At 51.9% G+C, this 14,670-nt stretch overlaps 1 protein-coding gene across 1 annotated transcript in view; it reads left to right on the top strand.

The window, feature by feature from the left end:
* Positions 1–14,670, top strand: part of LOC147638525 (uncharacterized) — a 175,663-nt gene that overhangs the window by 140,881 nt on the left and 20,112 nt on the right. The window lies entirely within an intron of this gene.

The following is a 14,670-nucleotide window of genomic DNA, read 5'->3' as shown; positions in this document are numbered from 1 at the left end:
GGAGAAATGGATCGAGGTCGCCAAGAGAGGGAAAGGTAAAGAATCGCCACCCATCCCCACTCCCACCATCATCAACATGACCCTTGAAGAGGAGCAAAGGAGGAAGACCCGGGCCTTACATGTACGAGTGTCCGGTCTCAAAGACCGTGATGATGCGGAAGGGGAAACCAAGGAGCTCTTCTCTATGATGGGCATTGAAGCCACGCACACAAAGGCATGGAGAGTGGGAAAGAAGAGAGAAGGTAGTGGCGAATCTTCTAAGGAGAGAGCACTTATCATTCGTTTCCCCTCCATGGAAGCGAAGAAGGACTTCTTGAAGAGACGTCCTACACTCAAGAAGACGGGAATATTTCTTGGAGATGACCTCACACTCTCGCAACTTGCCCACATGAAAGAAGTTATGCCCGAGATAAGGGCAGCCCGAGAGAAAGAGAAAGTGGCCTTCTATAGAGATGGTAGAGTGGTGATTATGGAGAGGCGCTCTTCATGACGGCGTGAGACCTATGGGACTACACTCAAAGTTACTACTTGGAATTGTAATGGATCTCTACGCCTTGATGTAGGGGCTTTTGAGGATAGTTTCACTGGGAGGGACATCATCTTGAATCTTCTGCTTTGAGACGCATCAGGCTCCTGGACAGTCTTTGCCACATGTTAGTGGATACCGATGGGAGACAGCTTGTAGACAGGAGACTCGTTCAGAGCATAGAGGACGGGGCTCGGGAGGAGTGGCAATATTGTTTAGAGAGGAGCTACAGCCACTGATACATATAGTCCGCAGAGATGAGCAGGCTAGGTACATGTGGGTTAGACTGAGGGTAGAGACGGGCAGATATCTCTACATTGCTATATGCTATTTTGCTCCTAGTACATGAGTGTATGCATCACCTAGTGGGCAGTCTCCCTTTATTTTGGATGATGACATTTGGGAGTTCTCCAGGGATGGTGACATCATTCTCCTGGGGGACTTCAATGCCAGGACCGCCCATAACCAGATAGTATTTTATCATACCTCAGAGGAGATGTTGAGGGAGCTTGATGTTAGGGATATGGGCCTATCTAGACTCTCACAGGATGAGGAACACACTGAGTATGGGCGGTATTTGATAGACATGGGACTGCACATGGATTGGCCATCCTGAATGGCCTACAGAGATTCCTGACAGCGGGCGGTTTCACTAGCTTTCCACATCGGCATGGTGCTAGTACAGTGGACTATGTTATGACTCAGCCCAGTCTCATTCCCTCTTTTCAGGATTTTATGGTAGGCACTAGGCCGGTTGTTGTAGCAGTAGATCATGCTATCTTGTCCTTCACTCAGTTCAGCACAGCTCCATTGGGACAGGTCTCCACACACACTCGTTATACCTTTACGAGGGAGACTGACACCGTGTACACGGATGAGATATACAGACGCTTATGTGCCGAGGAGCCGGGACGGCCATTAGATGAGTTCACGCAGATATTGATAGAGACGCTTCATGCTGTAGCATCAAAGGCATATCCCCATAGTCAGCCTACACGGAGACGATCTGGGAACATGCCCCCCAGAACAGCTGGTATGACGAGGAGTGCACAGAGATGATCAGATTACAGAGAGAGGTGCTCATGGGTGTTACCACTCACAGACAGTCACGGATTACCTTCCGGCTCCTAGTGCAACGGAAGAAGAGGGCTTATCTTGCTCAGTTAGAGAGGGATTTGTATCAGTTATTTATGAGTCAGGACTCAGGCGAGGCATGGAGACTATTCCATGAGCATTCACCATCACCAGCAATTACCTCCACAGAGATTTGGGGTGAGTATGCAGCATTCCTGTACACAGCACCAAGACAGCCGCCCCTGCCAGACCCATCGGAGCCATGCCCAGAGACATGTGCTTTCTTTATTGCTGAGATGGTAAGGAAAGCTATTGGCAGGATGAGGACTGGGAGAGCATATGATCATGATGGTTTGGTAGCAGAGCACTTTATTCATGCCAGAGATATGCTTGCAGAGCTTATTGCTATGATGTTTAACCGAGCCATGTGTGAGGGTTTTCCTGAGACTTGGAATATGTCCACAATTGTGCCTATCTTCAAGTCAGGGGATCCCATGCTTATTAGGAATTATCGTACCATCATGATTGGTCACACATTGGCTAGATTATATGCATCTATTCTTGAGCAGGAGTTGAGTAGATGGGTAGAGAGAGAGGCATCAGGACAGGCAGGGTTCAGCAGAGGTTTCTCCACTCTTGACCATATCTTGACACTCAGAGCTATTATTGAGGAGGGCAGATTGGATTTCCGCAAAGCTTTTGACATAGTACCGAGAGCCAGACTGATGCGCAGACTACAGGAGATGGGAGTGCCCACAGAGCTGATTTGGGGAATCATGGCTTTAAACAGGACAGTTGTGGGGCAGATACGTACTACTCAGGGTATATCTGAGATGGTTCACTCCACTATTGGGGTGAAACAGGGCTGCCCCTTTCTCCCACGTTATTTGGGATGTATGTGGATGAGGTTTCGGACTATGTAGAGCGGGAGGGTGACATAGGAGCATAGCTAGTAGGGACATGGATTCCGCTGTTATTGTATGCTAATGATATTGAGCTGATCTCAGATTCTCCAGAGGGGATGCAGCGTCATTTGGATGCATTGCACATGTTTGCACAGGACAGTGGATTGTCTGTTAACCTTGGTAAAACCAAGGTGATGGTGTTTAACACCAGAGCACAGTGGGTTAGGAGGTCAGTACCCACCTTTACATACGGTCAGGAGATAGTGGAGTATACAGATGCATATACTTACCTTGGTGTGGTTTTTAGTGGCCCACTATTTTCCTTGAGGAGAGCAGCGGAGACCAGATTGAGCAGAGCTTATGCAGCATTGGGGAGACTAGAGAGGATGTGTTCGCAGGTTCAGTTTCAGGAACCTCGAACAAAGCTCTGGCTCTTTGACACTTTGGTCACTTCAGCCATGCTGTATGGAGGGGAGATATGGGGACCCTCAGTGGATCACCCTAGCCGAGCTGGTAGCACTGATGGATGGAGATGTATGGAGAGGCCCTTGGTTTCTATGATTTCCCGGATGATTAGGGCCAAGGCCTCCGTACCACATGATATTATCCGTGCAGAGATGGCTGCCCCCCCATTGGTAGTAGAGGCACTCACTCGATGAGTCTCCTTTATACATAGCGCTTGGGCTCTCCCTAGAGACAGATATGCTCGCTTAGCCCTGGAGTCTTCACGACAGTTGGCATCACAGGGAGACGGATCATGTTGGTATGCACAGATGACAGCTTGGTTCCAACAGCATGGCTTTAGTATGGACAGGCTACCTCCATTTGAGTACTCCTTGGATGCACCCTCCCGCTTTTGAATGGGAGAATTGAATTAGGGTTTCATGTGGGAGACATACACAGAGAAGAAGAAGAGAGAGAGAGAGAGTTGTGGGGATAAGTCAACTCATTGGAATGAGTGTGTGACTCCCCTATCACACATGTATATTTGCACTAGTACACATAGTGCACTTAGTACATTAAAAGTACTAAGTGTATTATGTACTATAACTTTATATGGGCTTGTACACATTACAAGGGTGGGCATAGTGCCTTTACCCCAACAACCTCCCAGTTAAAGGCAAAGTGCCCTTAAATGAAGGAAAAGAAAAATCAGCATGTACATGATAATATACAAGGCCATATCAAGTTTGAAACTGGTCTCATCCAATGCCCATCAAGTGTCTGCAATGAGCAAACCGCTCCGGAGGCAAACTTTTTGTCAACAGATCAGCCGGGTTGTCATCCGTATGAATCTTAACAAGCTGAATTTGCTTGTTCTCTATCACCTCTCTGATGAAGTGATATTTCACATCCACATGCTTCGTCTTTGCATGAAAGACAGGGTTCTTTGCCAACTGGATGGCACTCTGACTGTCACAATGCAACAATGGAATATCCCCTGTATAACCCAAATTAACCACTAACCGAGATAGCCATAATGCCTCCTTGCAAGCCTCTGTGGCTGCAATATACTCGGCCTTTGTAGTAGATAAGGCTGTGCACTTCTGCATCCTGGATATCCATGACACAGCACCTCCTGTGAATGTAAACACATAACCGGTAGTAGACTTCCGGTTATCTGGATGACCGGCATAATCCGAATCCGTGTAACCATGCACTAATGCATCCTGTTTGCCAAAGCATATGCACATATCCTGTGTGACCTTCAGGTATCTCATGACACCTTTCACTGCTTCCCAATGCTTCTTGCCAGGTTTGGCCATGTATCTAGAGACCACTCCCACTGCAAATGCAATGTCCGGCCTGGTAGCAACCATGGCATACATGAGACTGCCACAAGCTGAAGCATACGAAATCTTTGCCATATCAGCCCTGTCACTATCCGACTGTGGGCTGTCCATAGCACTGAGTTTCACATATGGAGGCAAAGGAGTACTAGTCTTCTTCCCCCCATCCATATTGAACCTCTGCAAAACTTTGCCAATGTATTCCTTCTGAGACAAATACAACACATGCTGATTTCTGTCCCGAAGTATCCGCATACCCAAAATGTGATTTGCATCACCCAAATCCTTCATATCAAAGGTTTGATGCAGCCTCTTCTTCAAGGCATCCATCTCTTTACGAGATTTCCCAGCAATCAACATATCATCAACATACAAGATGAGGATCAATAGACTGCCATCCAAAGCTTTCTTGGTGTATAAGCAGTGATCTATGTCACTTCTCCTGAAATCCTGGGATTTCATGAATGTATCAAATTTATGATACCATTCTCTTGGTGCCTGTTTGAGCCCATAAAGACTCTTTTTCAGCTTGCATACAAGCTTCTCCTTTCCATTCACTGTATAACCCTCTGGCTGTTGCATATATATCTCCGCATGGAGATCACTGTGAAGAAAAGCAGTCTTCACATCCATCTGAATCAAATCCAGATCATCATGAGCAACCAAAGCTAACACAGCTCTAAGTGTGGTCATTTTGACCACTGGAGAGAAGATCTCATCAAAGTCCACACCATATTCCTGCTTGAAGCCCTTAGCCACTAACCTGGCTTTGTATCTTGGCTTTGCATCAGGTGCAACTTTGAGCCTATAAACCCACTTGCATGGCAAGACCTGCTTGCCTGTAGGCAAATGCACCAACTTCCATGTTCCATTTTTGTGCAGAGAATCCATCTCTGACTTCATAGCACGCTCCCAAAGAGCCTTGTCTGCCCTCTGTAAAGCCTCCTTATAACATGAGGGCTCCCCACAGTCAGTGAGCATCAAGTAGTCAACCCTTGGAACAAACCTGTCAGGGGCTCTGGAGGGTCTTGTGGACCTCCGTACCCAATGACCATCATTTGCAGGTTGCTGTCCAGCCTGCATATCACCTATTGGTGGCTCCTGTTGCATGCCATAAGGTTGAAATATCATGCCCGGTATCTCCTCTAACTGTGGCATATCCATAGGGATATCTTCTGCCATCTCTGGCTGTCCATTTGGACCATTTTCAGCACCATTTAAGGGCTGGTTTTGCTGCTGTAATGGCTGATTTATAGCCCTTGGTTGTTGTCCATGATGTCCATCATCATCAAAGATGACTCTGCCAGGCTCCTGTTGCCTTGCAGGCTCCTTATACATGTATGTTTCATCAAAAATGACATCATTGCTGCGTATAATCTTTCTATTCACTGGATCCCAAAGTCTATACCCCATTTCACCTTTGTCACCATATCCTAGGAATATGCATTTGTGAGACTTAGGATCAAGTTTGGTGCGCATTTCCCTGCGAACGCAACCAAACACTCTCAAGTGCTTGTATGACGGAGGCTTCCCTGTCCATACTTCCTCTGGCACTTTCCCACCAAGCCTCGTGTTAGGTGACCTGTTTATAAAATGAACGGCTGTCATAACAGCTTCAGCCCAAAAACCGAGGTAACGCAGCATGTGACAACATAGAACGGACCTTCTCCATGTTTTCAGTTTTTCGCTTGCTGAAGCTCCGTCTCGCCCCTGCTTGCACATCCTGCACTGCTGCGCCCCCCGCCTTGTCCCCTCGCGTTGCTCCTGCCCCCCCCCCCTCCCCCCGCCTGCTGTAGGTCCTGCGCCCCCCTCCCTCGCTGCTCTGCCCGCCGCCCATCTTTTTTCCCCTCCCTTCGCCTGCTTCGTTGCTGCGCCCCCCTCCCTCGCTGCTGCGCTCCCCTCCTCGCCATCTCGCCCCCCCCCTCCTAGCCTCCTCGCCTTTTCGCCCCCCCCCCCCCCCCCCCCCTTCTTCGTGTCCACCTCACTTATGTAGCGCCCCGTCCCCCCCCCCCCCCCTCCGCCAGCATTCCTCCTCCCCGCCCCTCTTTCGCGTAGCTGCCGCCCCCCCCCCCCCCCCGGGCTTCTCCTTCGACATTTCGCCCCCCCCCTCCCCTTTCGTGCTATCTTTCGCCCCCAGGGGGTTTTGTTTTTTCCTTTTCCTCCGGTCTTCCGCCTCTCTGTGTGCAGCCCGTTTCTTGCAGGATTTCCGCTTTTGCCTCGCCTATGCCTGAGCTTCAGACTCTGATGGAGACTCCTCCCGCCTCGCCTCAGAGGGACTCATCCGCAGCCCCCTCGCCCGCCCCCGAGGACATCCCCATCAAGCTTTCTCTTTCGCCGGAAGAGGAAGCGAGCCTCACCGCAGAGGTGGAACGCCTTCAGGCTCATTCCACCATCTGCCGTATAGTCGGCACTCGCCCCAGCAGAGGGGAGATCCGGGATCTTCTCCAGGCCCGCCTTCTTGCAGATGTGGGCAAGATCCTGGACGTACAGCTACTGGGCCTTGGACATTATCAGATCGAGTTCGAGACCGCCCAGAGTGTGGCCAAGGTCCTTGCCATGAGTCCCCTTGACATCAGGGGTGCTCGGGCTTTCTTCAGACCTTGGCAGCATGGCTTTGACCCAGCAGCGGCTGAGCAGGGAGAGCGCCTTTTTCATGTTACAGTTTGCTTCCCTGGACTCCGTCGGGAGTATCTTCCGCTCCTCTCTCGGCTAGGAGCATTGGTGGGCTCGGTACTCGAGACTGGCCCCACAGCAGCTTCAGTGGTGGCCAGAGCAGCTGGGCTACCCTCCGTCAGAGTTTTGGTGTCTGACATCTCCTCTCTTCCTAAGGTCATTCAGCTACCTAGGATAGGGGGGGGATGGATTGATCAGAGAGTGGAGTTTTCGGGGTTCTCAAACCAGTGCTTCATATGCAGGCAGGTCGGTCATCTGGCCAAGGCCTGCCCTCGTAGGAGACCTCGACCCTCACCACAGCAGCAGGCCCCTGATGGCCCGCCCACAGATGCGGCACGGCAGGCTGCCTCCGGGACACCTGCTCAGGCCACAGAGACCTCGGAGTGGCAGCCTGGACAGGGGCGCCGCCGAGGGAGACAGCCACAGCAACACGCACAGAGACTGCTGCAGCAGCAGCCACAGTCTCAGCCTCATTGGGTTCCCGTGAGGAACAGCTTTGCTCCCCTCCAGGAGGAGACACCTGCAGTGACGACTGAGGACCAGGAGATGCCAGCACCCCCTCCTTCACCCCCCCACCCCCATCCCCTCCCACTGCCTCGCTTCCACCTTCGCCTCCTCCCGTCCCCGCTCCGGTTTCGGCAGCGGCTCCCTCTCCACCCCCCTCGCCCCCCCCTCCTCCCCCCCCACCCGCCTCGCCTTCCCGGGAGACCCTGGCAGTCCCCTGGCGTTCGCCCGCAGTCCGGAGGGCGCTGAGCACCGACCTCGCTCGAGCACCACAGAGGAGACCTCCCATGCCGATTCGGGCTTCACGGATATCATCTATCCGCAGTCGGCTGAGTCGCCTCGGTGTTAGACAGCGATCGGAGGCTTTCGATTACGCCTTCACTCGGCTTTTTGGAGCAGAGGGCCCCCATGAGCCAGCACCCATCCGACCGAGTTCATGTAGTGATACCTCCGGCCCGCGGGGAGGAGGCACTTGATTCAGCGGTGGCCTTCTCGTTCCCTCTATGTGGCCCTTGCGACCGGGAGTGGACTCTAGAGCTCGCTCTTAGCACTTTGAAGACTCAGGCAGTTGAGTTTTCTCATCATGTGAGCGACCTGGAGGTGACAGATGTGATAGGCCGGTCTGGGAGCTGGCTCATTTTTTCTTGGATCCCGGGAGTGTGGATGCCTCAGGGATTCGTCATTTGGTCGTGCGTATAGTGGCAGACTTAGCACGCGACCCTGGATATGTATGTATACACGAGGTTGCTCTGTCAGAGCGGGAGGCAGTCGCCATGGGCCACAGCCACTGGCGCCTGATCCGTGATTCTTGCAGTACACCGGGTGGGCACATTCGCAGTCGCTCGGATGGGGACTACACTCCATCCAAGCCGCTTGCGAAGGCCCGCCGCACGGCTAAGACAGCATCCACCTCAGCAGGTCACCCATGAGGATCATCTCATGGAATGTATAGGGCCTGGGCGGAGCACATTTTATACGCTATCGAGGTTGCTTGAGGCAGGAGCTTTAGAGATGCCTGGTTGGTGGCAGCATTGATATTTTGATGATGCAGGAGCACCACTTGGGTGAGAGCAGGATCCGGAGATATGGTTCGGTGATGCCTGGTAGATGGGATACCTTTTGGTCTGCAGGGTTTGGTCCTTTGGGTGGACAGGGAGGAGTTTGCATGGTCATTGCAGATGTATGGCGGCAGGCCATTGTGGATCGAGGGATCATTGTGCCTGGCAGAGCACAGTATGTCATTTTGAGGATGCATGATGAGCTAGTGGGCGTGCTCAACGTCTATGCGCCTAATCATGCTAGTGCCAGAGTAGAGTTCTGGACCCAGGTTACGAATGCATTGCTAGAGGCCGCACATTGGTGTGTCGGGGGAGACTTCAACATGCTTGAGGACCCGGCCGATAGGGTGGGAGGCAGTCATGTTACAGTGCACGGCACGGAGCTTGCAGCTTGGGACCGGTTTTGCATGACACTGAGGATCACTGATGCATGGCAGCATGGGGCCTTTTCTCGCTCTCAGGACAGTCTTAGTTTCTCTCGGTCGGATCGCCGACAGGGAGGGACTAATCTATCACGGATTGATCGCTTTTATGTGGGCGACTGGTTAGGGGAGCGAGGGGGCTCCATCGGCATTCTCGCTGGCACCTCATTTTCAGATCATGCGCCAGTTATCCTGACATTGGAGGAGAGGACATGGGAGCCCAGCTTGCAGTTGAGGATCCCAGAGAGGGTACTTACAGATCCCAGTCTCGCTGAGGACATTGAGAGGACCTGGCATGATAGTCAGTGCTCTGACCAGGATGCAGCAGGCCAGTGTGCCTAGGGACTCATCGAGCTTAGCTCTTTTCTGCACGCTGCAGCTTTGACACGGCTGGGAGAGATTCGCGAGCGGGAGCATCGGCTGAGACGCAGCCTTGCCTCGCTACAGCGCCTTCAGGAGCAGCAGCCTGCATGTGAGTGGTTGGCGTCACAGCTGAGCCAGGCACGCCAGGAGGTTAGAGAGGCAGAGGAGCAGAGACATGAGTTTTACTATCGTCGTCAGGCCTCTCAGTGGACGCAGCTTGGTGATAGAGTGACTGGGGAGTTTTTTGATATCACTGACCCCGCCATGCTCGGGCAGGAGTCCGTCAGCTTGGTAGACCGGATGGTTCGGTAGCTACTGAGCCCGGGGAGATCAGAGCCATTGCCACTGCATTTTATAGAGACCTGCTTTCAGCGGAGTCAGCCACTGAGGACAGAGATGCTTGCAGACAGACTGTGTGGGCCCATGTGCAGAGGAGGGTCACAGATCGTATGCATTCAGTTCTTGGTGCGCCTCTTTCAGAGATTGAGCTTGCCGAGGCCTTGAGGGTCTTGCCGCGACATAGTTGCCCAGGGGAGGACGGACTAACGCCGGCCTTTTTTATGCGCTATTGGGACCTATTTGGGGCCAGGCCTCCGCAGGGGCTTTCAGCATGTTTTGGATACTGGGGTGATGCCGCAGAGCTTTTCAGAGGGCTTGATCTATCTTATCCCCAAGGGGGAGGGAGTATCAGATGATATTCGGCATTGGAGGCCTATTACGATCCTCAATACTGTCTACAAGGTCTTAGCAAAGGCCTTGAGTTTGAGGATCCAGCCCTTCCTGGGGGAGTTGATTCATGCTACTCAGACAGGATTTGTCAAGGAGCGCAGTATCCTTGACAACATCTTCACTTTCTGGGAGGCAACGGCCCGAGCTAGATTTCTTGGCGAGGACTTGGTCGTGATGCTTCTCGATTTTGAGAAAGCATACGATAGAGTTGATTGGGGTTTCTTAGAGGGCACTATGCTTCGCTTGGGCTTTGAGCCAGGATGGATCAGAGGGGTGGCGGCTCTGTATTCCACAGCTCGCAGCCAGGTGTTGATTGCAGGAGGACGGGGGCCGAGTTTTGAGCTGACCAGATCAGTCCGTCAGGGGTGTCCCCTCGCCCCTTTTCTTTTTCTCTTCTTTGCGGAGGCTATGAGCATGTATTTGACAGCAGAGGAGGTTGGTTTGAGAGGACTTCAGCTCCCAGTCCGGGGGGAGGACCTGCTTGATGCTGAGTTTGCAGACGACACGGGCTTATTTTTGCATGGCCAAGAGGCCAATCTTCTTCGGGCAGAGCAGTCGCTCCAGGTTTTTAGTGCAGCTTCGGGAGCATTGATCAATTGGCGCAAGACAGTGGCCTTTTGGATCAGTAGTGCTCCCACTCCGGCATGGAGCCCGGACCCCAGTTTTAGATGGATTCCTCCAGGCACAGCAGTGCGGTATTTGGGATGCCAGATTGGCCTTGATTTGTCACCTGAGCAGCAGATTGCCCCGCTTCTTCTGAGCATTCGGAAGAAGCTTTTGTATTGGAGTACAGCTCGACTATCCTTGGCTGGGAGGGTGGTGGTGGCAAATCAGGTGCTGTTAGCGACCATGTGGTACATTACGTCTTGTTGGATCTTCTCGAGCTCTTGCATCAGCCAGGTACAGAGGGTGATCAGGAACTTTTTGTGGTCTGGGCGGGACGGTCAGCCAGCTCGGGCAAAGGTTGCATGGGCAGTTATTACACTTCCGTTGGCTCAGGGAGGTTTGGGCATTATAGATCGAGTCGATCAGAGTAGAGCCTTATTGGGGAAGCTTATTGTTCGGGGGTTGCTTCCAGGCGCTGAGCCTTGGAAAGAGCTCCTCTTGCAGCGGCTGCAGGGCCGCACTTGGGCACCAGAGATTCGCTGGATCTTCATAGAGATGAGGACAGGCCTCAGTAGAGGATGGGAGGACAGATTTGCTTTGAGTATCCTGAGAGCTTGGGAGCTGCTGAGACCGGGGCGCTCTCAGCGACCTCCTTCTTGTGCTGACGAGCGGGCCAGACAGCCGCTCATCTGGAGCCCAGCGGTTCGCACAGAGCAGGGTCATATGCTGGGTTCTCGGCCTCGTCTAGCCTGGGGGCCTTTAGCGGCAGGCCCAGCTCGTAGTTTTGGAGACTGGCAGGCCTTCTGCAGTCTCCTGGAGGAGATTCGGGTGGAGAGGCTGAGTCACTTCAGAGGGGGGTTGATTATGAGGGATGATATTCAGGAGGCAGAGTGGTTCACGCCTCTCGAGCCAGTGGCCCCACGGTGGATGGGAGCCTTTACTCAGTTGGAGATCCTGATTGCGGTTAGAGCTTGCATTGAGGATGGCAGTTGCCTCTACTATGAGATTCAGGATGAGGGCAGACTCCAGCGAGTGGAGGTGGAGTCGCCTTTCGTTGCAGAGTGCACTTTTCAGAGGATTCGGGTAGTGGCCGCCGCTTCTCGGAAGTGGCATATTGACCCCGACCCTGCTGATGTGCTCTCGGATTGGCGCATATGGGCATATGCAGCGCGCCCCTTGGCCCGGCTACAGTGGGACCCCGGGGAGTACGAGTGGCATGATCCTTATGCATCCCTTGAGGCCACAGAGATTACCTTTTTCCAGTATACTGTTCGGCCGGGGCGGCATATTTTGACGGCGGGGAGGACGGTCTCTCCAGCGGCAGCGGGGCATTGGCGGCTACAGGGACTTTCACAGGAGTTCCTGGAGGATTTTTGGGCTCGGCTCTGGGCTAGTCGACAGGCCCGCAGGATCTCGACTTTTCAGTGGGCTGGTCGCCCACAGGGGCTCAGCAGTTGGCACTTGGCTTGTTTACAGCGGTCTTCCGACGGCCTGCGTCCGATGCGGCCACCCTATGGAGACACAGAGACATTGCCTTTGGGATTGCCCTCAGGCGTAGCAGATTTGGCTGCGGATGCTGCGTATTCTGGCTCCCCTCTCTCCAGAGGGTATGTTTACGTGGGGTGCCGCTGCTTGGTCGACTTCGTCAGGGCCTGCTATGGGCTATGAGATGGAGCAGGGCAGTCAGGCCATCAGATTTATTAGGGCCAGCCTCGCCTGGTTCCGGCACCGGATTTCTCGTCCGCCAGCTGGACACAGGAGAGATTTACGATGGGAGCTCCTCAGTAGCCTCACCATCTGGTTCACCTGGTGCTTTACGGCCTTTGAGGGGAGATTGGAGCCACCAGCAGAGACTGTACGGGAGATTTGGCAGGAGGTGATCCACACCCTGCGAGGACAGTATGACCGCATCCGGGGAGACTCGGACGAGGCGATTTTGCAGCGCCAGGCATTTCACACCACTTGGCGCTGTGGCCCCTTCTACACCTTACACACGGGATCCCCCCGTTGGCACTACAGGCCACCTGTTTGGCTCTTCTTCCCCCCCTCCCCCCCTATTGTATGATTTAGCCTCTCAGTCCTTTGTACTAATGCTTGTATTTTGCAGCACCTAGGGAGAGTCTCCCGGGCTGCCATGCTGTATTCAGTGCTCTGTTTTCTCTTATGAGCAGGAGAGATCTGTTGTAGCCCTACGGGCGCTTTTTATATAACTAATGAAAGGATCTTTTCTCGGAAAAAAAAAAAAAAAGAACGGACCTTCTCATGAATAGTCTTGTTCATCCTCTCTGTTGTCCCGTTTTGTGGAGGATCATAAGGAGTAGAGAGCTCCCTCTTGATGCCTTTAGCATCACAAAAGTCCTGAAACTGTTTGGACATATCCTCTCCACCATTGTTGGAACGCAAAGCCTTGAGTGTTTTGCCAGTTTGGTTCTCAACAAGAGCAACAAACTTCTCAAACACTGACAATGTCTCACTCTTCAAACGAAGAGAATAAACCCACACCTTGCATGTGGCATCATCTATAAAGGACACAAAATATTTTGCCCCTCCCAAAGAAAGCTAAGGCATCTCACATACATCTGTATGCACAAGCTCTAACTGAGCATCTTTCTGTCCAAGAGCTTTCTTGTGGGGACACTGGAGTTGCCTGCCATATATGCAATGCTCACAAAACTGAAAACTTGAGAACTTTAGAGAAGGCAAGTAACCAAAACGAGACAATTGCTCGATTCCTTTCACACTCATGTGTCCCAACCGGCTATGCCACATAGAGATTTCCGGCAGCTCGGTTGCATTTACATTAGCATGGTGACAAACACCTGCATGCATGAAGTAAAGAGTGTCCACCTTAGAGCCTCTGGCAACAACGAGTGAGCCCTTACTAATCTTCCACTTTCCACGACCAAATGTGGTAACATAATCAGCATCATCAAGCTGTCCAGTAGAAAGCAGGTTCTTCTTGATCTCAGGCACATGCCTGACATCATGGAGCATAAGCTGTGAGCCATCTGAAAACACAAGCCTCACATCACCTCTGCCAAGAATCTTGCATGCATGGTTGTCACCCAAATAAACTACTCCTTCATTGCCAGCAGTATACCTGACAAACAAGTCTCTGCAACCTGTGACATGAAAGGAGGCACCTGAATCAATGATCCATGAGTGCATACCATGACCATCTCCTGTAAGAAGTGAATGGGTATCAAGTGAAGACGTGAATAGGACTTCATCCTCACTGTCACCTGCATGTGACACATTGACTTCTTCAATCTTGACTCCACTTTTGCCCTTTGGCTTTGCATCTTTGTCTTTGTCTTTTCCTTTGCCCTTTTCCTTTTGATCATTCTTCCATTTGTAGCATTGCTGTTTGAAGTGTCCCTTCTTGCCACAATAATGGCATTCCAAGTCCTTTTTGGAGCGGGACTTGCTCCTTCCCCGTTCTTGGCTTTTACCCCTTTGCTGGGATCTCCCACGTGCATTCATTGCATTGGACTTTCCAACAGAGTTGTTTTTCCTGTTCATCTCTTCTTGAAGAAGAGCACCCTCAACATCTGCATATGACAGCATAGCATTCGAATTGCTAGTGGCTGTCCTGAATGTGTCCCAACTCTCTGGCAAAGTGCATAAGAGAAAGGTGGCTTTGAACTCATCGTCCATTGCCAACTTTTGATTTATAACTTGGCTGACAATACCATTAAAGTCATTTAGATGGGCTGCCATAGACGCCCCTTCCTTCATCTGAAGACCTATGAGTTTCTTCAACCAATACACTTTGCTTGAGGCACTTTGCTGGGCATACAAGTCCTGCAATCTTTGCCACATTCCCCAAGCTGTCTTCTCTTCACGAATGCTGAAAAGTAAAGAGTCTGACACAGACAACATGATAGTAGATCTTGCCAGCTCATCCATATCTTCCCACTCTTCAGCAGTAAGAGAAGCAGGCATTACACCCCTTTCTTTGATGGGCTTGTGCTGCTTCTTTTGGAGCAACACATTATAGCACTGGGTTTGCCAAATGTC

Source organism: Cibotium barometz, chromosome 5 (assembly GCF_041138505.1).
Source record: "Cibotium barometz isolate CiBa-2024 chromosome 5, ASM4113850v1, whole genome shotgun sequence".
NCBI lineage: Eukaryota > Viridiplantae > Streptophyta > Polypodiopsida > Cyatheales > Cibotiaceae > Cibotium > Cibotium barometz.
The sequence above is the reverse complement of the archived record's forward strand: the minus strand, read 5'-3'. Positions and strand labels throughout refer to the sequence as shown.